The sequence below is a fragment of the Strix uralensis genome, chromosome 15, assembly GCF_047716275.1.
Source record: "Strix uralensis isolate ZFMK-TIS-50842 chromosome 15, bStrUra1, whole genome shotgun sequence".
NCBI classification, from domain to species: Eukaryota; Metazoa; Chordata; class Aves; order Strigiformes; family Strigidae; genus Strix; species Strix uralensis.
In genome coordinates, this window is record NC_133986.1 from 17,354,375 (window position 1) to 17,380,462 (window position 26,088).

Below are 26,088 nucleotides of genomic sequence, written 5' to 3' on the forward strand. Positions count from 1 at the left end.
GTTCCGTGGAAAACTTCAGCCAAAACACCTTTAAAAGGGTTTTAAAAAATTTTGAGACAGAAGTCCTTGGGAAGTGGACTCCGAGCCCCACTGTGATTCATGTAGGGATGCTAGAAACCCTAGATCCCTACCAAAGTAGCCAAACCCTAGAAACCCTACCAAAGTAGCCAAGGAGCCGCTCACAGCTGGACAAAGCCAATCTGGATGCAGACAGCAGGATCACTGTCAAGCCCATGGTTTAGTGAAAAAGCCATTTGAACCAGGCAAGGTGCTGGCTGCAATTGAGTGAGCCAACCCTCAAAGCAGAAGGGTGAAGGGAGCCTGGGACACAGCGAGGAGCCTGCTGTGGCCTGGAGGAGATGGGGCAGGGCAGAGAGGGAGAGGCAGCATGGGCCGGGGTAAGCTGCTTCTGCCTCCAACACGGCGGCTCTGCCTGGCAGGGCCCTGAGCCAGGGTGGCGAGAGGCCTTGGCTCACGCTCGTTCTGGCATCTCTGCGCAGTGCCCTGCCCCACTGCACAGTACAGGCTTGTCCTCGGGGTAAAATTTTGGTAAGGATTAAGTAAAAATCCCAACCAACTTGAAGGCAGCTGGAATCATGACAGCTCTCCACACCTTGAAGAGAATGGCAGAAATTACTACAAATACAGGTGAATTTAGTAATTACCTGCTTATGCAAGTGATTCAGGGGCTTATTTAATGGGTAGAGAAGGGCTATGGTGACAGCTTCGGCTGTGTGATCTGTTCATAGTCTAGTTTATGATCTGTTTATAGTTCTGCTTTGTACTAGAACTTCTAGGAAAGAGCAAAAACAGATGGTGAATTTTCTCTCCAGTGCTACACTGTACTCCTAGCTAGGTATAGTGTGCGTTGCTCTGTCCTACTGAGCTCACTGAGAGAAAAGCAGCTGCCTCTGCTGGCTAATGGTGGGTACGTGGGTGTGAGTGATGCAGGGTGAAGCCCTGTGGTCCATGGATGGGCTGGAGTTGGGTGGAGACATTAAGTGAGAGAAATTGTGTCCTGGTCCAAGTTGAACTTGCAGCTTTGGATGAATTCAGGATTTTTGTCTTAGATCTGGGAGACCTTTTCCGTTAATGAGTTGTTGCTTTTTATGAGTTGGCAGCTGACTTCCTGGGTAGCATGAGGAACACCAGAGCTGGTGGGTCTTGGTCTTGGTTTAGAGGCTGCACACATTAAAGAGAAAAAGGATCTGGCTTTTTTCTGTGAAGGGTGGGGTAGCAGAGCACTTCAGGCATCTGGTTTAACACTTCTGGTTTCAGAAGCATGACTCTGAGCTCCACACTGTTTTTGGCACCAAGGGCTCAGCTGTACATGGGTGATTCAGACTCGGTGATGAAAGTCAGACACACATGTTGGTCACATTATCCCCTCATGTGATTTTTGGTTTCAGGCAGTTTGGGTGCCTTTTAACTCTGCTACTCGGGAGTCTGGGTGGACTTTTGGCATTACCTTTTCCCATGGCGATGAAGGATGCGTGAAGTCCCGCTTGGCTTCCTCTTCTCGATCCGGGCTGGGACCCGCCGGGTGGCGGGGAGAGGGAGCGGCAGCCGAACGCTGGGTCGCTCTCTGCTTGTGATGTTTTACCAGATACTGCGCTGCCTGTAAAGTCATGCCTCCCCCAAGGGGCAGGCAGGCTGCGGCCAGGGATGCGATGATTGGACTGTCCTCCTCGTCTGGAGGAGCTGAAGGGTCCGCACTCGCCGTGGATTGATTTTTCTCTCTGGACGCCCAGGCGAAGCTGGAGCCCGCCCGGCTGCGTGTCAGGGCTGCACAGAGCACGGGCGCCTTTGAGTCACGGCGTCGGAGGCGGCATATGGCTGGATGCTGAGACACGGTGCTCCTGCAGCTGGAGGCTTCCGCGGCGGTTCCCCAGGTTGACTTTTCTCCATTACCTCGCCCATGGTGTCGGTGAACCCCAGGGATGGCTAGTTGCTTCCCTGGGGGAGGGGGTCAGCATGATTTTTGTTTAGGGGTTTGGGGCTTGGTTTTTTTTGCTTTATTTACTCTGCCTTGGCTTCAGTCTCTCCCCGTGTCGAGAAGAAAGAAACAAACTCCAGCGGGGAAATAACGAGCCGAGCCGAGCCCCAGCCGGGCCGGCGGGGAGAGGCTGGGGCGGCCCCGGGAGCGCTCCCGCGGGCCCCGGCGCGGCGTGGGGAGCCGAGCACCGCTCCGCGCCGCGGCAATCCCGCCCGGATTTTGCACGTTTCCTTTCTTTTTTTCGTCCCTGTTTTTTTTTCTTTTTTTTTTTTCTTCTCTCCCCCTTCTATTTTTTCCTCTATTCCCCCCTCTCTTCCCTCCCTCCCTAGCGTGGTTGGATCAGTCTTTTGGTATTTCCTGCCGCCGCCGCCTCCCCCGAGCAGCTGTCCGGCCGCGGCCCGCCGCTCCGCGCTTGCCGTGCCGCGGGGGGAGAGGCTCCGCGGGGCCCACGCGTGTCCCCTCCGCCCCATCCCACGCGTGTCCTGGCGGCGGCGATGCGGCGGCGGCGGCGGCGGGGGGCGACGTACTGACGGCGGCTTGGCGAGGGGGCTCGGTCGCCCCGACCAGGTAAGACGCGACGGCCCCCCCCCTCTCCTTTCCAGCCTGTGGGTCGGCTGTCTCCCAAAAAGCTACTTCTCCCCCATACCCTCAAAAGCCATCCTCCCCAAAATACCCTCTAAAAGCAAATACATAACCCCCTAATTACCCCAATAAACCCCTTCCCCTCCCCGCCCCAAGCCAGCCCTTCTCCTTAGCCCCTGCACAGCCAGGCTGCCTATTTTTAAGCATAACATGGTACCCCAGAGTCATGAGCAGAGTGATTTCAGTTAGAGGCTGAGCACTGGCCGCTCCGGGAGGGTAACCCTGCTGCTCTGCCCATGCTTTGTGCCCAGGTGGTGGGTAGCAAGGCTGTTCCGGCGTTTCTGTGTGTGCTTGGGGTTTGGCGGTGGGAGCTGTGGGGTGCTTCCCCCACACCCACCGGCACAGCCTCATGGCAGGGCTGGTGGCCACTCTGTGACTGGTGTGGCATGGGGCATTGCAGGCTGTCAAGGTGACATCGTTTCTTTAAGACATGTGGGCATATCTGGTCAGTGGAACCCATTTTTAATGTGCTTCTTCCAGGATGGTGAGGAAATAGTCAGAAGTCTGTCTGCACTGATACTAATTGGCTGTGTGTGAGGATAGTAATTACCTTTCCTGTAGGCACTCGTACAGGTACCATACTGGAGACCATTTGCATTGCTATCTGAAAACCAGGTAGACCTGAGTTTGGAAATGCTTTTAGCTTGCACTAAGTGAAGCGAGGCAACATTCCCAGAGAAGTAAATACATAAGCACATACAACTGCCTGCTGGATCGGAAACCATGTTTTTTGAGTGCTACGCAAATCTAAAGTGCTGTAGTGTGAAACAATTGTTTAACATAAATGAGGAGGAAACTTCTTTAAGCTGTGTAGTCACTTCCTCACTACATCTAGCTGCAGCAGTATCTTTGTTGTCAAAATATTCCTTCCCTCTCTTTGCACTGATGCACAAGATAATAGTATTCAGGAACGTCTGTACAGCAGGCAGCAGCTGCTGCATTGGATGTGTCCCCAGCTGCCACCTTTCCTCCTTGGCAGCAAGTTTCCAAAGAGGTGGGAGTGGGGAGGGAGGGAGGGAGGGAGAGAAGCCCCAAGTCACGCTCTGCGGCAGCTTCCCCTCTGCGTGTGGTAAGTTTTCTTGCTGAGAGCGGGGAATGGGTGTTCTCTGCAGGGCAGCTCATGGCGGGGTGACAGGTGACCCTGAGATGCTCACCTCAGCCTGGCGAGGAGGGTGACGGCTGAGCTGGTCCAGAAGGGTGTGGAAGCAGCAAGGGGGTCTGGTTCAGTGCCGGGGGTTACTTTGTGCCACTGTTGATTGAGGTAGGGATGGCAATTCTCTGATTCGAGGGAAAAAATGCAGGCCTTAGTCCTGCCCGCAGCCTGTTCTGGTCTGAAGTGGACAATGTGAACCTAGGGAATGATTTAATCATGGTGCTACATGAATGTAACTGAAAGGCGGATTTACTGCTGTAATCTTTTCATGGTGCTTAATTTAATTTCCATGTGCTTTATTGCAACACTGATTCATCAGGTGAGTGGGAGGGAGGCTTGTACAGTACAGGTGGTTCAGTTTCCATTGCTGGGTTAGATATTTAGCAAGGTGCTGTTTTGGCTACAGCAGGGGAAAAACAGCTCTGTGTCCAATACGGCGCTGCGGTTTGGAATCTGGGATATCTCTAGGGAAAGGCCGTTCTTGTAATCTGTAATGGGCAGTGTTTGAAGTCAGTGTGCTGTGTTCAGAGCAAAACTCAAACTCGACTAATTCATATTATGTTCATAGATAATAAAAATTTTAGTTAAGCTGATCTGAATTGCGTTAGATTCACTTCACCTCCACGGGACCTGTTATCTGCTGGAGGCAATCCTGACATTGTCAGTGTTTCCAGCGGTGAAGGTCTTTTAAGGGCTGGATCAGGGGCTTATGAGGCGAAAATGAGAGTGCCCTGAAGTGTGTCAGCAGGGGCCTGCTGCTTCTCAGCCATGGAGCACAGACCTCCCTCTGCAACTGCACAGATTTGTGCTATTTGATCTCCCGTTTTATTTGGGGAAAAAGCCGCATTTAATGTCTCTTCTCCTGACCTCCCTGCCTTTGGAGCGTTAATAGCACAGTGTTTTCTCAGCCAGAAATGCTGCTCCTCACGCCTCCACTCCTCAACATGAGATGTCTCTGGCAGCACATTGTAGGTGTTTGTGCATGCCTGCTGTGGTTACTAAGGTAAAGGAAACACAAGAAGCAGCTCAGGGAATGGGAACAGACAATCCAAATGCCAAATACATGTGTGTTTGGGCAACAATGACAGTGACCTGCTGACAGCCTGTCTCAGTGTGGGGCTGGGCTTGCTTACTCCTCATGCAGGCTCCTGGCTGTCGCTGCTGGCATTTGTGCTGTGCTTTCCAGAGCACCAAGCTTCTGAGACTGAGCAAACTCCTCCCAGGTGCAGCTGTGTGTGGAGCTCGCAGCCCTCCTTATGGAGCTGTGTGGTTGTAGTGCACTTAATTATACAGGGCTGTGTCTAAATCACCGGTTCTGCCCTCGTCCCAGCCTCTCCTCACCACTGTGGCTCTTTCTGCCTGTGTAATGAAGGAGGAAGGAGACAATCATCCTGAAAAACACCCTTTTGATAAGCAGCTGCTGAGCCTCTGTGGAGGACTAAGGAGCAGCGTACCTCCTGCCCAGACCTTCCTGCCTGCTGCTTTATTGCACCAGAGGATGAGCTGCTGAGGACTTTCTCCCAAATTCCAAGTGGTTCTGCTCACACCTGTCTACATGCTGCCCTGGTTTTGCAATTTCATCTTCCCATTTTACCTGCCTGCTGCCTTCATGTCTCCCCCCCTGCCCTGACCCCCATGGTGATGAGTTACTTTCAGGAGCAGTTTTCCTGCCTGCAAAATTTACTATCTCTGTGCTTCTGCAGTGATACTAATTGGACACAGCACATTTTAGCATACTGTGTATTTTAAGCCAGCCTCCAATTAGTATCAGCTCTGAGACTCCTTGTTGAAATGGTTTTGCCCATTGCTACTCTGGAGGTGGGGGGAAGCAAAAATAATTCATGGATGCTCTCTCCCAAGCTTGGAATGTGAGATCAGGTGAGCCAGGAAATAGCAAAAACTTCCCAAAATAATGCCTGCTGATCAGGAGTATTTTATCACTGAGGGATTCAAAAGCCAAGACTACTTCAATAATTTCCACATTTCTGATTTACTGAAATACTGTTTCAAGGTGTAGGGTTGTCGTGCTTGCATCAGGCTCGAGGTACTGTATATGCATCTGTGTGATATGAACAGATCAAGGGATTAAAGGGGAATATTCTGCAAAAGTGGAAGCAGCTCACAGCAGCAAATAGGAGTTACTCTTAAAGGGTGTGTGCCCATCACAAAAGGAGAGTGATGTGAAAGTGGTTGGGTTTTTTTTTTTTAGGTTAGAATAGTCCAGCGGCTTGTGTGTGGTGGTTTGGTTTTTTTTCTTGCAACCTGGCTACAAAATGTGGGCATATCCCTTGTTCTCTAGTCTCAGATAGTTTTGTGTTGTGTTTGTAGAGCTTCAGTTGAAGTTGTGCCGTTATTTTCTTTTTGCTCCTTTTGGATTGAAGGATTTATAGAGGTGTAAATCAAACTCTTGATTGAAAAGGCTTATTTCTCCTCCTGTTTAATAAACAGCTAGATATATACCTAGGCTTCCTTTTTGAAATGTGTCACTGAGGTCTGTGCTATGGGCCAATATCAATAACCTTATCGTGCTGGCAGCCTTCTTGATAATAGTTTTTGTATGTGTTTTGTTAAACTCCAAGCCAAGCTTTGACTTCTTGGGAATCGACTGTACGGCTGCTGTCTGAATTTGGGTGTTCCGGCAACCCAGTTACCATTTGCATGGTTGTAGTATCAGTTTAATCAACTAAAGGCAAAAGAGAAATACACACATCCTTAATAAACTGGGACATGTGCAGCGATCATTGGGAGGCAGGGGAAAATCCCCAACACTGAGTCTGCCTGCTTCATCCTGTCTAATCTGTCAGTGAATCCATCAATGTGAAATTGTACCCCCAAGGATTATGTAATAGCTATTTTGTGTGTATGCCCAAAATGGGATGCCCCTGTAGTAGAGTCCCAAAGGGTATGCTGTCTAAATTGATCAGCAGAGGCTAAGATAAAAGCAGGCTTGCTGCTTGTCTGTAAGACGCAGAAGAGAGGCATTGAGTGATGAAATGTCTGTGCTGCATGGAAAGCTTGAATGTGGACTTGGTCCTTCTGCATCCCAGCACTTCGAGCACAAAAGCAGTGTCCTGCTAGCTCTGCTTCAGTTTGCTCACTGTAAATACATGAGATTGCTCTAAAAGGTGCTTTAATTTCCATGCTAATGCAGTTTGCTCCTTCCCGCCTTCGGTGCTGTGGAGACAGTTTGCTTTTTGTTACCTGTGTTGTTTGATGCCAGTTAAGAGTGCAAAGCCTACGCTAGCGTTGCACTATTCAATTGTTTTGCTCTTTTCTCAGATTATAATGACAGGGAATTCTCTCCTCACAGCAAACAATTGCCACGTCCCAGGGAGGAGAGGAAGGGAACTCTGCTGCATTTGCGTGGTGCGGGTAACTATTACTCACTATGGGTAATCTTGGCAGAATGAAAAGAACAATTTAATTTTTCTTTTTTTAATCTTTATTTTTGCCTTTTTCTTTTTGGTATGACTTTCAGCATCAGGAGAGAATCACTTTTATGTAGTAGTACTAGGTACCTGAGGCTTTTACGCTTTTCAAACATTGCACAGTTCGCTCGGGGACCTGCTGCCGGCTCATCTGTAAAATCCCTGGAAGCTGGATGTGAAATTGCCACTGGAATTAATGCTGGGCTGGGGGGTTTATTCTGGTAAACTCCTGGCATGGATGCAAATAGATGAGATTTCCATTTTATGAGATGAATCTTTCTGCCTTTTCTTGCTTTGTTGCTTTGAAAAGAACCTCGTGCAATTCTGCAAGCCTGACAGTTGCTGATACAGTGAATAATTTTTTTCCCCTTAACCTTACTAAGGAAAGAAATCTGGATTTGCAGATAATTTTATGACCTTTTCTTTCATATGTGGGTCAAAGGCAGTTCAAGTCTGAGCAATATAACTTTTTTTCCCATAAAGTTGTAAATCGTTATTTGCATTACGAAGGCTTTCTGTGAACACTGAACACACCATTCAAATTACAGCATTAGTGGACAAGGCAGTAATTTCAGCTGCATTCCATGGAGCTCTCTGTTATTGTCAATCTAGAGCAGGACACAGGTGTGTTAGACATGAAATACACAGTCTTTGTATTTTTGAGTTTGGTTTAAAATAGATTTTCTTCTTTCCATTTAAACATCTGTTAATTTGGCCCAACCTCCTTGTCATCCTCTGCCTTTGTAACATTCCTCATTGAAGAGATGTAATTTGATAAGAATGGATATAAATGGGCTTTTTTTGTTTGTTTGTTTTAATTCAGGTTCAGTGGATGCAAACCAGGCCCCGTATTTTTTTGTCTGATGATCCACCCAGGCTTTGTTGCCTGTAATCAAACTGCTGTTACTACCTGGACTCCAGGTCACGGGAGGCATGTTGGCATACCTGCACTCATATTCATACATCTATGCACTGCAGTAGACTTGGGGAGTTCTAGTTGTGGACAGGGCTGGAGGCTGTGTAAACCAAGCCCAGACTGTCAGGCATCTAACCTAATTTTTTCCAAGCTGGTATTCAAGTTCTGGCTTGTGGAAACCCTCAGCGTAGGTGCTGAAAGCTGTCTTTTCCAGGAGGGTGAGGTGTGTTGAGAAGCTGGGAGGATCCCCTAGCTGTGAGTGTATCTGAGAAGTGTGGTGTAGGGTCTCCTGTTCCTGAGAGCCCCAAGAAGGCACGTGGCCAGTGTGTGTTAACAGCAGCTTCCCATGCCTTTTTCATCTTCTCTTATGTCTGCTTGGATTACATGGTCTTTGGTGTCAAGGTCTTGTCTTTTATCATGAATTCACACAATGTCTAATGCAATGTGGCCTTGGCTTCTGCTGGGCTGTTCTGTAATATAAATAAAAATAATCCCATTGTGTAAGCAAAATACTGAATAACTCTTCTAAATTAGCTAAGTGAGTGGATGCAACAGTGCCAGTTTTATTTCCACATGAGAATGCACCTGTTTGGAGAAGAGAATAAAAGACAGGTAGGGACCAAGTGAGAAACATTGAGCAACAACCGACTGTGACTCAGAAGCAATTTAACCACAATAATCCCCACAGTGCTAAAGAGTCCTTTTCCCAGAAATGCACAATATGCTGTTCTCTGCTATAAAGCTGTCGTCAACTGACATCATTGTGTTAATATAAACCTTGCTGTTATTCACAAGATGCACAGTTAGCAGAGAGCAGTTCTAGTGCCGGCTGCTAATTATTGCTAATGTTCTCCCAATTGTTGAACAACAATATAATGAAGATATGTCCTGCTTAATATTTTATTCCTCATAGCTGGTATGCTTACAGTGTGTTAAAAATAATGCTACAGTTTGAATATTACCAAGCCACTGTTTGATTCATGAGAACACAGGATGACCATTTACCAAGAGCCTCTCTTGGATACCTCTTGTAGATGCTTTTTCTTTTTTTTTTCTTTTTTTTTTTTTTTTCTTTTTTCCCCCCTCTGAGTAGCAGTGTAGAAATTAATTGCTTTAAACAGACCAAGCTTCTAGGAAAGATCTGTGTGTGGGATTTTCACATCCTTCCATGGTACAGATGTGAATAGGCATGACATCCATGTCTGCACTTTGTCCTCACAAACGAAATCACTTTGACTGCAATGTGATAGGGACAGTTTAGAGTGCGTGAGTCAATGTTTGCAGAACTGGATCTTCCAAGCTTTTACCACTTATCTCCATATATTCATTAGATGGCATGTAAATGTGCATGGCTTCTTACCTGATTTCCTCCTGGCCTCTGTAGTTTGATCTCCTGTGTTGTGTTTGACATCCCGACGGTCTTGAACTCTGTGTGTTTTCCCGTTGACTTCACAGCAGCCAAGTGCTTTTTATCCTGTGTGTCTTGGAGAAATCACATTAACAATACATCGCTAGCTGGAGAGAACTTTTGCTGAAAGCACACAAAAGCAATCATTTGCCTTGTTATTTTGTAAAATGCAATTTTTTTTCTCCTATACAAGAAGGAAACTTCGTTGAGGCGAATGAAAGTGAACAGAGAATTGGTGCTCAAGTACTGTCTCAGCTATGCAAAAGGGACATACATTGTGCTATCATTAATGAGATTCTCCTGTTTTCCCTTGGAGATGTGGTATTGAGTTTGGAAATAGAATTTGAACAATTTTCAGCTGAACATCTCACTTTTCTGCTCACTGAATAGATACAAACCCTTATTGTTTAATAGCTAGATTCACTTTTAACTGATAGAGTTTCATAGAGGTAAGATAATAGCTCTGAAAAAGTAAGACTTTTTTCTAGACACTATTTAATTTACCATAATTATATTAAGTGCTAAATTGAAAGAGGCTTTTCTAGTTAAGATGAGGATAATGAATAGTTGTGCATTATTACCATAGCCACGAAGGGGGAGGAAAGAAGAGATTTAAGTTTTGTGCCAGATAGAAGGAAGATTGTGGTCCTTAATAATTTATTTTCCTCTCTCGATTGCTGACTCCCAGGTTTTACTAGAAGAGCTTTCTGCCCTTTTTACCTCAGCGATGAGCAGTTTTTGAAAAGAAACAGCAGGCACTTCAGGTGCAAATGGCTGTGGAAATAGAGTGAAGCAGCAGATTGAACCTTCAAGCCAAGCCTGGAGCTATATAAGCAGGGGCACTGCACAGAAAATGCTATTGCAGGAATCTGCTCTGAAGACACTGGATTCTAGCATGGCTCCCTGGAGGCTCTGCTCCCTCCGTGCTTCACCCGTGCTGCAGAGCAAGGTGTAGTTTGCTGCTGTTTTCTGCTTGTAGCAAGTTGCAACAGCTCAGGTGCCCAGGCTGGCCGGGCTGGTTGAGTGGGTGCACAGGAGCTCGTCCTGCTATCGGGCAGCATCTGCCTCTGTGGGCAGCGTGTGTGGATGGTCGCTTCCCTCTGGCTCCCTTGTTTGAGTGCCTGAGCAAATCACAAGGTGTGCAGAGTTGTGTATACTATGTAAAAACTCACCAGCTCTTTGTTTTGGTGTGTTTGGTGCAAATGAGAATGACATCTTTATGCTTTTAACGTGGAGCTGCTATAAGCATACCCTGCTGTTCAATGTGAATAAGTGTTTTATTTGGGACAGGATTTCACCGGGTCTTCAGAAATTGAAGCTGTCAAGGGGAAACCAAAGCATGTTCCTTCCTTTATTCACCTCTGAACCCTGGGGTCCAAGACACCACTACTCTGCAGTATTCACTCCACTGGCTTCTCTTGCTGTCCTGCTAGGACTGCTGCCAAGCTGATCCACGGGGACTTGTCCCATACGAGCATTTGTCTTCTGGGAATTGCACTCAGGCCATTTTCTTATCGCTCAAAGTTTAATTAAGAGTGTGCGTGACTGTATTTGACACTTGTGATCTGGGCTGGATATGAACCCTTGGGAAGAGGCAGTGCATGAATTATTTAATCTCTTGAGCATTCCAGTCCCTTGTCTAAAAAGCCTTAAGCAATATAGGGCTTTTTGCTTGATCTAATAGAGGGTCTGTGTCAACCTCACTTGAACTTCAGAAAGCTGAGGATTTTGAGTACTAAAAGTTCATACCCTTGTTCCAAATTCCTTGGACTGCAATATGGGACACTTACACCAATATAAATAGTGTCTGCTTCTAGGTGGGACAGAAATATTCCTGATAAATACTCTTTTTTCTTCCTCTCCTTCCCTCCTCCAGTAATTTGGTACTTCTGGATTCAGACAGGTTGAGGCAATGAAAGTAGGATAATTTTGTGGTTAAGGCATTTGGCTTTGGATTCAGGAGATCAGTGCTAGTTCCTGCTTCCATCATAGACCTCATGTAGCTATGGGGAGATTGCTTGTACCCCTGTGCCTCTGTCTGCACTGAAAAAGTAATGAACAGAAAGTAAGTTTTGGGGTTGGGTTTTTATTTATTTTCCTGTGCTGCTGGCCTACAAGGCTCTGTTATGAGGGTATGGAGAGGGTCTGATCTCTTCTCTGGGTTATTTGGCCTTGTCTGCCTGTCCTGTCCCAGACAGAGTATGCCTATTTACTCTCTGGATAAAGCTAGTGGGAAATCTTCAGGCCCATCCTTTTTTTTTTTTTTTTTTTTTCCTCTCACTGCCACTTTTTTGTCATGCTCTTTGCTTTCATTTAACATAAAAGTTAAATGGTGAGTTAAATAGTGTAGCTCTTAATAATGTTTTGAAAATGAGCTGAGCTGCACACTTAGACGGTGCCCGTAGGAAGCCTTGAATTATACTGTAGTATTTTTAATGGGCAACCCTACTGCGCTCTAAGCCATTGACTCAGTGAGTCTATCTTAGATGAGCTACAGATGAGACTCCCGGTGTTGTAAATATTTGTACCATTTCGTTTGGAGTACCAGAAAATGAAACAGCATATGAAATAATAAAAAGGTTTATTTTACTGTAGTCAATAAAACAATTTTTTCTTCAGGCTGATTTGAAAATGGACGTTAGAAGAAGTAAGTGGACAATAAATGCAGAAAACTAGAAATGTTTAACAAGCAACACAAGCTGCCCATCACAGACTGCTCTGCTGCTTGGTTACAGTGCAGTGAGGTGCAGTGCTCGGGCAGCCTGGAGAAAGACTCCTTTAGTCTTAACCTCGTAGTCTTAATCTGGGCTCAGGTAGGAAGGCTGGAGTTTGCTTTTTGGACAGTTCAGCTTTTCTTTGCATCTTGGATTTTAAAGCCAGACGTATCAGTCTTACTGATCTCATTTGACTTTGCATCTGCAAGCCACAGGATTTTAGCCTGACATTCTTACCTCATGTCTGGTAATTTCTGGTTGCATTACAGCATGTATCTTAGGCATCCAGTGCATTTTAATTTTTGTTGGTGATTCTTTTGTGCTCTTCAGAATGTGTGCAAAGGGTAATTATCTTTACAGTAAAAGATGTGTACTTTGTCTCTAATCTGGCTTTTTTCTAGCTTCATTTTTCCAGCTTTCTGACATCTTTTCCCTCTAAGTAATTGCAGCCTGTGATCAGGTGATGCTTTAAGTGTCTTTGATTAGTTAAATAGGTTGAACACCTTAAAACTCTCATTGCAGTTGATTTAAGACCTGGAGACAGCCTTGTGGTTTTTTGCTGGGTCCTTTCCAATTTTACTTGGTGCTGTATTTCAGGTAAAGATTGCATGTATTATGCCAGCAATGATCTTGCAGCTGCCACATACAGAAGTAAGGCTGCATTCTGGCCCTTGCTTTTTTTTGTTCCTTCCCGCCCTTGTTTGTGCTTGCGGGAACTGAGCAAGCCCTGTTCACCCACGGTATTGCACTTGGCATTCAGACTCTGTTGGTTATCTATCATTCCTTATAAATCAGAGCTGTTTTGGAAAACTAAGGTACATATCTGGACAGAGAGGAGGGGGCGTTTTGGTCTGGTATGTGGCAACATAAGGTTATTTATCATAGATTGTGCTCTCTGCACTTTAATAATCTGCTGACATTTTGCCAGTAATAAAAAGGTCAAGGAAAAAAGTTACTTCCTACAAATCATGGCATTTGATTGTTCTTATTATTAAACAGAGCATGGTTTCCTTGCAAGGAAATTTCAGCCATCCACAGCTTTGTAAAAGATGAATTACCAGCTGGTACAAGCATATAAAAATAAAAGTCAGAGCAGCTTTCCCAGTCATCCTTTGTATGCCACTGGCCCTTGTTCCAGTGATTTGCCCTTTCCTGAAGCAGGGTATAGGGAAGATGCAAGAAAAAAGTGTGTGAAAGACAGTAGTGAAAAGAAGTTGATATTTGGAAAATGAGACATTAAGTTGGTTTAAAAGGCTGCTAGAATAATCTCTCTGCTCCCAGGTTCATAAGATCTTATATATTCCTAATTTTTAGCAATGGTTTTCCGTGTTATTAAGAATCCTCTGTTATGTACAAAGTACAGTAATTCAGTGAAATACAACATTGCATCCTTTCTTTTCTTTGCCTCCGAACTTCCCTATTGATTTTTGTCTCTGAGATGCCTCAGTTTGAGACTGCATTGCTGTTTTTCTTGTAACCCCAAATGGCCCTTACTGATACAGAAGTCATACTGTTGGAGGCAAGTCTGTGGCTTAAGTATAGCAGTAGCGGTTGGGCACCGGATGAGCGCCGGCTGTCGAGTTGGAGATGCTCTAACACCGGCCACGATTGGGAGCTTGGATGGGCGTGTGGGAGCTCAAAGGGAAAGGTGCTGGCTCCTCGCAGGGTTACTGTTTGTGGGGGCAGGAGGCACTTGTGGCAGCTTGATGAGTATTAGTGCTGTGAATTAGGGTAGTTTATTATTTTGCACAAAGAGGCAGCACAGCTGGTGTATTTTTGTTAAAGGAAATGAACAAAAGTGTCTTTCAGGGGAGTGCTGGCTTGTTTCTCTTGTAATGGGGCATTTGCTGCTACCCGTCCTTAAAGCATCTCTGTAGATAGCTAACAATGCATGCCTAGAAAGCTGAATTATAACAATTATATGGCTATGGTGGACAGAGGAATTGTGTGCTGCCGTTCTTACTGCCAAACCACCCTCAAAATGAATTTGAATGTAAATACTTTCAAAAAAAAGGAGTGTTGAAAGGTCTGTATTGGGGGAAACAGCATGTGTAGTCTCTGGCTAAGTGAGTCAGGGTTTTTTTAGCATTTTACAGTGTCATTACATGAAAGTCCAGTGGGCAGAAACTGCATATTTAGCTGCCCAAGAATTCAATATTGCTATTAATTGGTGTTGGAAACAAGCCACATCCACTTGAAATGGATTTGTTTCAAAAAGTGCTATTTGAATTGCTCCAGCCAGAGCACTCTTGGGCAACTCAGTGGGTTTTACTTTTTTACAGAGCATTGTATGCACTGGGACTCTGCACGTATTGGTCCTGGTAATGGCTGCTGCATTATAAAATGCTGAAATGTGCTGGAGGTTGAGCAAGCTGCTGGCTGTGTGAGGGCTGAAGGAGCATTCCCAGCTTCTTGCCATCCCAAGGGATATGGGGAGTCACATTCATGCCTGCTTTTCTAGCCTTTTATAATTTAAATGTTTTAAAAGCTTATCGTGCTTGTGCAGAATAACAGTGTGTTTCTGGGCTGGCTTTTCACCAAACAAACATGTTGCTCTTCTTCACCCAGCAAATGTGTTCAGGATACCTAAACAGACATATTAGAAAACCCCTAGGGGTTTACATTTAGCCCATGAAGTACCTTTAAAGGTAAAGTATCTTTTTCTTAGGATGACTTACATCTAGAGGTCATTCTTTCCTCTCTAAGATAATTTCTACTGTAAGAAAGGATGCAGAAGGTTTCCCTTGTGAAAGCATCCGGTGTTGCTCTGTTCGGGATTGTGCGCTGGTCCTCCTGCTCTCTGGAGTATGTCTCTCACAAAATAGTCATTTCCTCTCCTAAATTCTTTGTTTAGCCAGCACTATCTTTAGGCAGGCTGAGAGATAAAGGTGGAAACTTTTAACGAGTCTGGAGAAATGGTCCTAATTTCAGGACGGTCTGAGCTGAACAGGAAGGAGGCAGGTAGGCAGGATGCTCTGGGGCAAACGTGTTGTGTAATGCTTGTGTACACACCACAGTGATATCTTTCTTACAAGTCTGTCCGATTGATGTTATGTTTCTCACTAATCAGATACCAGTGTTATCTCATCCTGGGAATTTCTGTGGCTTGTCTCCACCCCAGCTTAAAATTTGGCTTAATGAGCAGCTTCTGGAAGGTGGGGGAAAAAAGTACGTCATGGCCTGCTGCTGTTTGCATTCACAGCTGATTTACTGGGCCTCTTCTTGATATTTTCATTAGTTATTCATAGACTTTGGATGGATTGTTAACAAAAAAACCACTTACCAGGTTGTGTGTTTTTCATAAATGTAATTCAAGGAAATGTCTCTCACTTCCATTTAAAAACTAGTAAGAAATCAGGCAGTTATGCAAATATTGGAGGTTATCTCAGTGGTCACAAAAAAGAAAGACAGAGCCAAGGAAAAGGAAGGCAGGGTAATACCATGGCATTTTAAACACTTTTTTGTTTTCATTCAGATAATTTTAGCTAATGGTGATTTTTCTCTTATGAGAATTGATGTGTTGTGTCAGTGCTAGAAGCTGCCAGTGTAGATGTCTATCCCAGGGAAAAGATATCAATTGACATTGAATACATTCCAGGGACTGCTGGATAAAATGATGTTAAGGAAACATAAGGAATGCTTCAGCAGCTCTACTTGGTAGTAGTAATAAAATCCAGATTAAAAAATGCAGCCCCAGTTAAATCTAGGTTTAATTAGACTTTGCTTTATTTCCACGGCTATCTTCCTGCTGTTTCAGACACCCTGCTCAGGTAGACAGATATGTTGCTTTCATTTGGCTGGTGCTGTACTTCCCAGGAGAGCTCGTCTAAATACTTTCAAAGAAAGTGATAAATTGTTTCCATCTCTCCTTAGCTTGAAATGGATTTTTTGATTTTATAATATCCATTTAGGCCCTGATCTAAATCCCACTGAAATCATCAGGGGGAGTGGAACACAAAACAAACCATGGGAACAAGAAGTAAATCAAGCCCATGGGTTGTACTCATGGCTTAAATATGTAAAGGTGTTATCTTCGTACACATTTGGGCTTTGATTGTGGTCTTATTTTCTCCAAGCTGTTCACGTTTCATGGATGATGTGATGCAACGGACCTGTCATGTCTGTAGGTGCAAGCAGAACATGCCCCTTACTAGGTGTTTATGAATTTTCCCATGTGCAAGACAGTAGCTGCTCTAAAAGTGTAAAATGACGCAAAATGTGTGTAAAATTAGGACAGAGAACCTTCCCCTCTCTCCCCCAGGGCATGCAGAGCTCAGGTACCTTGTGCAGAAAAGCTTTTCTTCCACAAAGTTTTATTTGCACACTTGGGAGACCCTGTCCCTTCTTGGGGCAAGGAAAGCTGAGAGCAGTGATACATATTTTTTCAGAAAGAGATAGTACTAGACACACAAAAAAAATCCTGTTCCTTGCAGGATAAATGAAGACAGCCCAAAGACTGCTACAATTTATATGCTTTCCTTTTTCAATGCTGTCACTGGGGAAAATAACAGCGTGCCTGCTCGCCGTCCAGAGATCTGCTGTGCCAAAGCAAATAATTGCAGCACGTGGCAAGCAGAGAAGGCACCAAGGTGTTTGATGGATGAGCGTTCCTCCCCCAAACAGAGAGGAATATTTGTGAGAAGCTAGTAATATACTGTGGTTGAAATGGCCCATTCACTGTATAAAACTCCCAATCCAGTTGCCCAGCAGAGACTTGAACAGCTGGTATAGAAATCACTACAGATAAATCAGGTTGGCACTTAAATGATTGTGAGCCCTGATCAGGCCATGTTATCATTTTGTCTTGGGGATGAAGTCAGGGAAGATTTCATTGTGTGATGACTAACATTTCCCTTAGCTCTTTCCCTTCCTCTTAGAGCTGCTTCAGTTCATCTGAAACAAGATGCTTGGCATGTTATGCTACTGTTGAGATTTGGTATTGCAATAGTGTCCCAGAGTCGTTATCCTTGATCAGGGCAAGATGCTGCTCAAACAGGTCCCAGAGAGCCAGTGTTGGAGGACAGTAATAAGCTGGATGGAGAGCTGGAGCATTGATGTTGATGAGCGTGGCTGCTGAAGAGCTCTCCAGAAGTGAGAGCAGTTACAGCTAGCTGTGAGGGCGGAGACAGGCTCCTGTGCTGTAATTACAAAGGCTGGTGTTTTAATTGCAGCTACTTGCTTCAGAGGTGTGCTGGAAATTAAGAAGGTGCTTTACAATAGCAGCATTTAACTTACTCTTGTCATCTGCTTTCTTTTTAATTGATCTGGGCTAGGATTTACCAAGGGAGGCTTCCTGAGCTGTGTAAATCCCTTGAAAGGGTGTGGGCACAGGGTTCCTTACTCTCCTGGAGGTGATTTGATGTTCCCCCTAAGCCAGGGTAATCGGGCTCCTCTGCACACCCAGTTGTGCAAGCCCACTGAGTCCTATGTATAACATCCAATGACCACTTGAGCTGATCCGAGGGAAAGCTGGCCCACCTCCTTTCTGTCACATAAACCAAGGGACATCCCTGGAGGGCACAGGATTGCTGGATGTCAGTCAAGAGATGGGAGTGTGCAGATGGAGGAAGAGGGGAAAGCCTGGGTTTGCGCAGTTAGGTGGGGCACTGAACTGCAGCCCTTTGAAAATTGCTGGTGGAAGAGTGGGCAAAACTAACCTCTTTCAGAGCCTTTAGTCATTCTTTCAGATTTTTTTCCAAATTTAAGTGAGACAGAGACCAATTCAAGGCTGAAGAGACAGATTGTATATGACTAGATGTTCAAAATTAAATCTCTAGTGTGCAGGTATAGTCAAAATAGCTTGGGACAGTGCTTCTCAAAACTGCTTTGCTCATTCGTTAGGGATAATATTAACTATCCAGGAAGATATTGTCAGTCTCAGAGATCCCAAATTTGTTAGAAATTGTGAAGCTCAGTTTAAAAATAAAAACTTTAAGGGGGGGAGGGGAAGGAAAGGGGTTAAGGAGCCCTCTTTACTGTTAAATTTTTAAAACTCTAGCTTATGTTCCACACATACTTCCAAGCTTTTCTCTCCAACCAGAAAGGTGGGGGACTTTTTCAGGTTTTACTAACAAACAAACAAACATTTTTACAAAGCAATCCCCTGAGGTTTAAAAGGAAAAAAATTACTGTGAAATTGATTACGAAACGCCAAATCATAGCAGCGCTAGTTAAAACACAAAATAGAGCCAACATCTCTTTAGTATCTTCTTTTACACTCCCCAAACCTTTCAAGTTTATGAATAGTCGCTTTAGTGCCAAAGGAAGCCATTTGCTCAGTAGAAGAACAAATATATTGGACTGAACTCCAAGATAATGCTGTTGGATGGGTCATAGGCCCCTCTGTTGGCACGTAACCTGTGTGGATACATGCAGATAAGAGCCTGGTTATAGGTTTGCCCATAGGAAGTGGTCAGTACCAGCACACTTACTTGTCTGGAAGCAAGGTAGCCGTGTGTGCCAGGCGGTCCTCCTGGGCTGCTGCATCCCCTTTCTCAGGAGACAGGCAGAGTAGGCAGCTGTGTGCATAACTGCCTCTGGTACTTGGAGCAGCACACTTGCAGGTGCCTTTTATAGAGCGCTGTGTCGTGCTTTCGTTCACTTAATATAATTGGCAGACTTTGTTCAGGATAGCACTCTTGCCAATTGATGTGGTGGTAATTAAAGTCACTGTTACACGTTATGTACTCACTATTGTACATTATGCACTCATTGGAGGAAGAAGGGAAAATAGGTTAGGAAATGCTAGCTTTGAAGAAGAGGAGTGGTTGTGCCAATTATCTTGGATGAATTGTTCAGTGACAGTTAATCCGTGTGAGTGAAAACAAGTCCTCTGTGATGCTGTGCCAAGGTCAGGAATTTGAGCTCTATTTGAGAGTGAAAGTTACAGTCTTGCAGATTAAAGCTCCTTAGAAGAAAACATCTTTATTGCGTAAATTGAAGCAGAGCTTTTCCAGCTCTGTCATCCATATAATCTCCACTTGATGCCCAGAAAAGGACCATGGCAGAGTAGAGCTAAGACCCCCTCATATGAAGTGTTCGGCAATGCGGGGGTGTAACACAGTGGGTTTGTGAAACTTGTCTTAGTGTGGATATGCCCATGTGCATATATACACACCCAGGCTGCCAGTGGAGGTCAAGCAATGTGTGCAAGCAACTACTGCAAAAATACATTATCCTTTGCCATCCATGGTGACAACAGAGCTGTACTGATTTAGACCACCTGAAGCTTCTGCTCAGCATGCTGCGACATTTTTACCAGGTGGAAAATGATCAAGTTCTGAAAGGTGACTGACTTCATTTTGTCCATGTTTTCCCATTTTGCAAATAGGATTAAGTCAGCACTTGATATGTTGGAGGTTGAGCTACATTTGCAATACGGTTCTCCTGGTAGCTGGTAATTTGGGGTATCTGGTTCATCCAGATGAATCGCTCTATTGTGCCGAACAAGGTCATTTTCCTCTCTGTCTCTGCCTTTTGTCTATCTAACCAGAAACCATCTCATAGGCATTTTGTTCAATATCTGTGAAATCATTTTCAGTTCACTTCATATTTGGGTTATATGTGTCTGTCCATGTCCTCCCATAGTGTTCCCCCCTTGGTTATTGGCAGATATATAGGCTATCCAGAAATTGACATTTCATTTTAGTCTCTGAAAAATAATGCTTTACATTCCAGTATAAACTGCAGTTTGTAGGACATATTGGTCTGTGATGCTAACCAAGGAGATGACTCTTTATCTCATTATGTTGGCCTTGCTGATATGTAATCACACCCATTTTAGTACGTACTAGTACTGCGTGTTTTAATATCCATAGCAGAGTATAAACACAGTACTTTCTGTATATAGCTTTTTTTTCTCTAATATAGTCATTTTGTATAAATGGTACTGTTTCACACAGAGATTGCTGTGTGTTCGTTCACCTGCCTGTACAGCTGTGCATGTAAGGTCCTGGATGTGGGATCTCATTGATTTCATTATCCACTTACATTGGTGTGCTTGAAGGAATGAGACCTCAGTGTATAAAATGCCATCATATAGTTTACACTTGCCTCTCCTGGAAAGTGTGTGTATAGAAGGGAATTGTTGGCCTTAAAGATAGTTACCTCTGAGCATTAAGAGCTTGTTCATTGCAAAGAACGAGTTGAATAGATTGGTCCTTTAAATATGAAGCGTCTCTGGAGCTCAGCACCATCAGTACTGCTAGTGCAGTGTGAAAGCAAACATTGAGGCCCTGAATTCATTTGCAAAACAGGATTGCTGTGTTCCAGGCGGGTGCCTCCACCAGCCCCAGGGTCGCCCGCCCTTTGCAGCGTGGGTGCTCTGGCTGCCGGCCTCTTCTCTCCTCCGCCCTTCCTGGTGCTCTCCAGCGCAGCCTGATAAATTAGTCCTTCCAAGTTAATTTGTTGTGGGAAATGGCGTCCAGCAGCTTTTTTCCTTATTGCTGATCCATCCAGGGAAAGTCACTACCACTTGACTCTTTTCCAACCTATCTGTAAGTAATTTCTATTTGTCTCTGACTTTTTTTTTGCACATTTGGGATGATACCCCCTTCTGTCACTGAGGCACTGTAAGCTTAATTAGTATGTACCAAATGCAGTGGAAAACCTGAGGGGCTGTATTTGGTCAAGGGTAAATACTGTTGTCAAACAGTAGGATTTTTCAAGTGGAAATAGCCCACTCTCACATATAATTGAAACCAGGCTTTTCCAGAGCCTCTCACTTGCACCGGGATCTGCCAGTGCTGGAGAGCTGCGAGTACAGCCACACCCTGTAATTGCATAAACGCAGAATGAATCTAAGGGCAACAAAGTTGATTAAGATTATATTTTAGAAGGTAGGATTGTTGGTAGGGTTTTGAGGTTTGGGGTTTTTTTTAACTGTCTGTGAACAGAAAAGCTGCCATTGCTCTGAGAGCATCCCTGAGAGGGGATGAGCCTGGGCAGTTTTGGGGATGAGGCTTGGGGCTCCCTTTGCTGCTGCTGAACACAGGCACTCAGACCACGACAAGCACCCATGCCGGGTGGCATGCACCAAAGCCAACTGGGCAGTAGGGCAGTGCAAATCAGATAAAGTAGGTTCTTGAACAGATTGAGCTCTATGCTTTACTAAATCAGAACATAAATGTCAAATTCCTTATAAATACCAGGCAGTGCGCGGCTGCGTTGGTCTAACATAGCTGTTGTGGTCTGCTGGGTGGGAGAGCAGGGTCGAGCTGTTCCCCCATGAGCCAGAAATATGGTGGTTGTGCTTCTCAAAAGCAATTATCCACATTTCCCCCCAGCCTGAGGCGATGGGTCACCCCCTTCTTAGCATGGTGAAGAATGTGTCCAGTCAGCACTGGGGGAAATCCTGGAATAGTCCAGAAGTGCCAAGCATGCAAACACAATACCGGCATTGGCAAACCAGCATGAATAGCTTTGGAGCACTGTAATGTGGGCTGCAAATTGCAAGGCTGACTCCTTACAAAGACCACAGATCCATCACTTTGAAATGTCAGGGCTTTGTCACCCAAAATAGGCTTTTGTCTTCTTTTTCCATGCGTGAGACGTGGAATTTTTTATTTTTTATTTTTTTCTTTGTGTCATACAGTATAATTGGAAAAGCGTCTGGGCAGTTCACACTGAGAAGCTCAGCTAGGAGGAAAGGCTCCTTCCTCACTGACCAAAGAGACTCAGGTGCAGTTGAGTTGTGGTCGAGGCAGGCAACCAGGAGGCACCTCTTGGGACTCCCAGTAGAGTTGTGGTGCTCTCCCCTCTCTGCCCACTGCATTGCTGTGTACGTAGGGTCTAAGAGAGCCACTACTGAGCAGTTACGTCTGAAGCCCAAAACGTAAATTTCTCTTTTTAGTGGTTTGAGTTGTGTCCTGGGCTGTCATATTTGCATTTTCAATGACTGGATTGTGAGAGTGGGCTCTCTTCCTCCAACTTACCTGCATGAATCAGGCATGTATGGATCTTGTGCGAAAACACGGTATGCGATGTTAGCAAGAGGGAGCTGTGATCCCCCTCAAGATCTCCGCTGTGGTGATTTTCTGAGTCTTGATTAGATGAGGTGTGGTCCATGTATGCGTTAGAAGTCTCAGAAAGGAAATAAAAACCCAGTCTCTATTTTTACACACAGGCTTGTACCCCCAGAATTATAGCATGTACCAAAGTGTAGTACATACTTAAGGTCGTCTCTGGTTTTGAGGTTGAGGGCTGGGCTGTGCATGGCATGGTGCAGTAGGAAGGAATTCAGGGTGTTTCCAGTAGCATTTTTGTTCAGATAAGGATTGTGCTTTGCAGACTTGTGGAGTAACCTCCACTTCCTGTGCTCTGTTTCATGTTGTGGAGCAGTCCTGGAGTATGCAAACTGGATTACCTTCAGATGAAACAAAGTTGTACTTATGATAACCAGAAGAGATAGTCTAGAGTAAAACCTGTCCTGTAACTTGATTCCCTAATCTGGATTCATCTGTGGTCTTGGTAATTACAGCTCATGAGTTTGGATCTTCGTGTTTACGAAAGACATCAACCCATAAGCAGTCTTGGAGAAATCAATTCAGTGTTAAAGTCATTGGCCCACGTGCTGTGTGGGAGCCCGGAGGAGACAGGTTGTCTGAGGGCCTTTCACGAGTGTGGTGGAAGATTAATAGGGTTGAAATATTGTGGGTTATAACATTGCTCCTAAGTTTGGCCCTAGCAGAGTGGGACATATTTTTTTATGTTGTTACTGGTGTTGCTGAGTTCTGACCAACAAATGTCAGAGCTCAGTTTCATTCTCATGGGTCTTCTGTGCTCCAGGGCAAACTGGAGGGCTTTTAACCTTCTCAAAACTGGAGTTCAGTATTTGTACTTTTTCTTGTAGCTAACACCTAAACTTATAGGAGACAGTACTCTTGTGCTGTTTCAGTGTAATCATTACTAACAAATATCACAGGAAGCATGGGATACTGAAAATTATCTTGGCAGCAAGTACATGAAGAGCAGGCTTTCATTTGTAAATTTAATCTCTAAATATGCTTTTTTTCTTTTAGATTTGGAATCTTTCCTGTATCAATTAATTTCAGGTAAGGAAGGGTGGGTTGATGAGGGTTTAGTTTTTTGATTTTGTTCTTATCTCACTATTCTTCTACTCTCCTGGGTTAGCTTCATCTGCACAAGTTGCTTCTGTGGAAGGAGAAGTACAAACCCAAGCACCTCCACCCTCCACTATTTTTTTTTTTTTTTTGTAAGGTGTGAATGTAAATGCTGCTTCCCCCTTTACCAGGAGGCAGAGCTTGAGCACTGCGTAACTCTCTGAGTGGCAGAGGGATGTGGTTGTGTCACTGTTAAGGGCAGGCTATCCAGCACTGAAGGGCGCACAAGAGTAGTTTTTTCTGAGCAAGTTTGCAATACCCTTCTCAGAAATGTCATGCAAGTCCTCTTTTCATATGTCAGCATCCCTTTCCAGTAAGTTGAAGGAAACCCAGCAGCTCTTGTTTCCAGGATGAGACACGTGAAGGAAAGTGTATTGCTGGGAAGATACTGCATAAGTGAAAGCCCCACATCCAAGCATAACGTTAGTGGAAGAAAGGATTTTTCTCTCCCCTGCCATGTTAATATAGGTTGCAGTTGATTGTGTCACATGTAAAGCCTGAAAAGTCTACTAAGTGTCTCATTAGCTTGATCAGAGTTGAATTTGACGAAGTTATTCATACCATGCTATTTTCTTATGCATCCTAACGTAGTGTCAGAGGCTGTGCCAGTGAAATTAGGCCCTCATTTTCTGGGACATATGAAAACCCAGAGCTACACCCCTAAGAACTTACATCTGGGGGCCCAGTCCTGATATTTCCCCCCCTGCCCCAACACTGTCGCATCACTGGTGCCTTTGCAAAGCCCTGTGTAATTAATTCAGCTGTAGGGGTGGAAAGTCTGCTTTCATGTATAGGTCTGTAGGAGACAGTGAAGGTGTTCTAAGGTGCGAGCAAAAATCCCCTACCAGCCCAAAAGAAAAAGTAGAAACCAGAGTGTTAGACTTATGTTTTGGGGGAAGAGGACCAACAGCAAGTGTGCAATCACTGCTTCGCTGTCAGTGCTAATGCCTTAGCGTTTATACTGTGTTTTCTGCTTGGCATTCAACAGGGAAATGTTTGCCATGTGAACCATTTCTTCAAACCTTTCTACAGCCAGGAAGTTTTAAAGATCTAACCATGCCAGTGTTTGAGTCAGCTCCCAACACCACTTCTAAAACCTTTAGTGGACTCTGAAAGAGGGCAACAGCATGGTGGCTCATTATCCTACCCCAGGGCTTTCTTTTGCAGGGACACCCTCTGCAAGTGCTTCTCTCCATCCGCTCTTAGGCCATTGCCCTTTCTGGTTACACAGAAGCTGCAGTCAGACTTCCAAGACGTGGGGAAGGAGTTAGTGTCCCGTATCTCATGGGACCTGTGGGGTAAGGTCCTTTTGGTTGCAGTGAGGTGCATAGGTGTTAGTGGAACAGCTCCAGTTGACCTCAATCCCCAAATCATCTTTTTGTGCTGCAGCTCTCTGCTGATAAAGTCCCTACAGGTGTAAAATGTCACAGGGACCAGAAGCAGCTTGCAGCTGTCATCTGAAAAGGTTATGTTTTACCAGCAGCTTGAGTTTCCTTATTTTCGTAATGTTGTGTGAACCTGTTTTAAATTTCACTGGGACAACCAGGAACACTTACTGATAACCTCAGAGCATCCTGTAGCTGAATCTGCTTGAGCAGATTTACAATTAATGAAGTGGCAAGGCTTGTCACCAAACTTGAGGGGTAATGATGGAGCTACTCTTCAGCAGTCTATGTATTATGCAAGCAATATTGCAAGTAATAGGTTGCTGTGAAAAAACACTGTGATCCTTTTTTCTTTAATATGCTCTTTTTTTTCCCTTTTAAATAGTTTGGGGGGGGTGGGGTGGGGGGGTGTTGTTTATGCTTCATTATGAAATGTGGCAGTTAGCAAGTAGAAAGTTGTTCCTGCTGGGCTGGAACAGGCTGGTGTAGTCTAAGTTGCTGCTTGTTGACTTACCCTTGCACAACTCCCAGGAAAATGTACTGCAGGCTTTGCTCCATCTGGCTAAATGCCCCATCCTCTGTGAGGCACAAACTGAATTAAGAAACAAAGCTATTTTCTACAGTCTGGCTGTTGCTACTTAGTCAGACACTGTTAGAAACCATTTTAAACACGGATCCCAAAGGTGTTTTCATGTCAAGTACAAATAGGTGCTAGAAAGTGATACCTTTGTAGCTAAAGATTGAAAGTGGTGATTTTTCCCATCTTTGGTGCTGCCTTTGGAATATGAACACAGCTTGTGTCCCAGGCAGACTTGCTTGGTAATAAATACTTCCACATATTATTCAGGTGCCTGAATTGGCAGCAGGATTCTTGGAGATCTTGGTTTACTCTTGAGAAAATGTAGAAAATCAGAGTGAATTTTTCCAGCGTATCTACCTACAAACAGCCCCAAGGTAGTTGTGCGATGGGGCGTCTTTAGCTTTGTGAATTGAACCTTCTTTGTTCTGTATCTCTGGGACTTGCTGGAACGTAAATCTACTTTTCCTCAATCTGCATTATAAAAAGAAGCTCTTTTGTGTCTGTATTTCTGTTTTCTCTGGACCCCTCCACACACACAATCCCCAAACTGTAACTGCTGTGGATCAAAGGCTCCTCTCCCCTTTTGTGTTTTTGACAGCACCAGGGTTTAAGCCCCCTCAGGGTGATATGAGTGGCGCTGAGCAGAGAGACCACAATGCAACCCTAACCTGCTGTCAGGGCTCCCATCCAGGCACTGGCATATAAAGACAGCCTCCCCTAAGCTTTGGGAATGGAAGAGCTGGGGA

The 26,088-nt window shown here is 44.8% G+C and overlaps 1 protein-coding gene across 3 annotated transcripts in view; it reads left to right on the plus strand.

The window, feature by feature from the left end:
• The first annotated feature begins 1,465 nt into the window (after positions 1-1,465).
• The window catches only part of OSBPL5 (oxysterol binding protein like 5), a 141,978-nt gene continuing 117,355 nt past the window's right edge, over positions 1,466-26,088 (plus strand). The window contains exon 1 of one of the 3 annotated variants that reach the window (XM_074884856.1): positions 1,466-1,892. The gene's annotated coding sequence lies outside the window, so the exon portion shown is untranslated. Of the gene's footprint in view, positions 1,893-1,947; positions 1,969-2,371; positions 2,564-26,088 lie in introns of those variants that run through there. The other 2 variants (XM_074884859.1, XM_074884857.1) reach the window with 2 other exon arrangements.